Genomic DNA, 214 nt, shown 5'->3' with positions numbered 1-214 from the left:
CAAAGTGAGAATCATATTTAAGTCCATGAAGGTGTGCAATATGAAAAGTTGTTCAGCGCCGACAGTGCCAGAAGCAACGTCGATGTCGTCGTTTGATAGAGAGCAAGGAATTAATTGGTGGAACACTAGCGTCGACGGTGCTTATGGCGGTGCAGATCCTGTTTCTAGAAGATTCAACGAATTTGGATGCTTTTTGAAGAGTTTTTGGATGCAC

The sequence above is a fragment of the Phalaenopsis equestris genome, unplaced genomic scaffold (assembly GCF_001263595.1).
Source record: "Phalaenopsis equestris unplaced genomic scaffold, ASM126359v1 Scaffold000639, whole genome shotgun sequence".
Classification (NCBI taxonomy): Eukaryota; Viridiplantae; Streptophyta; class Magnoliopsida; order Asparagales; family Orchidaceae; genus Phalaenopsis; species Phalaenopsis equestris.
Note: the sequence above shows the minus strand (reverse complement) of the source record.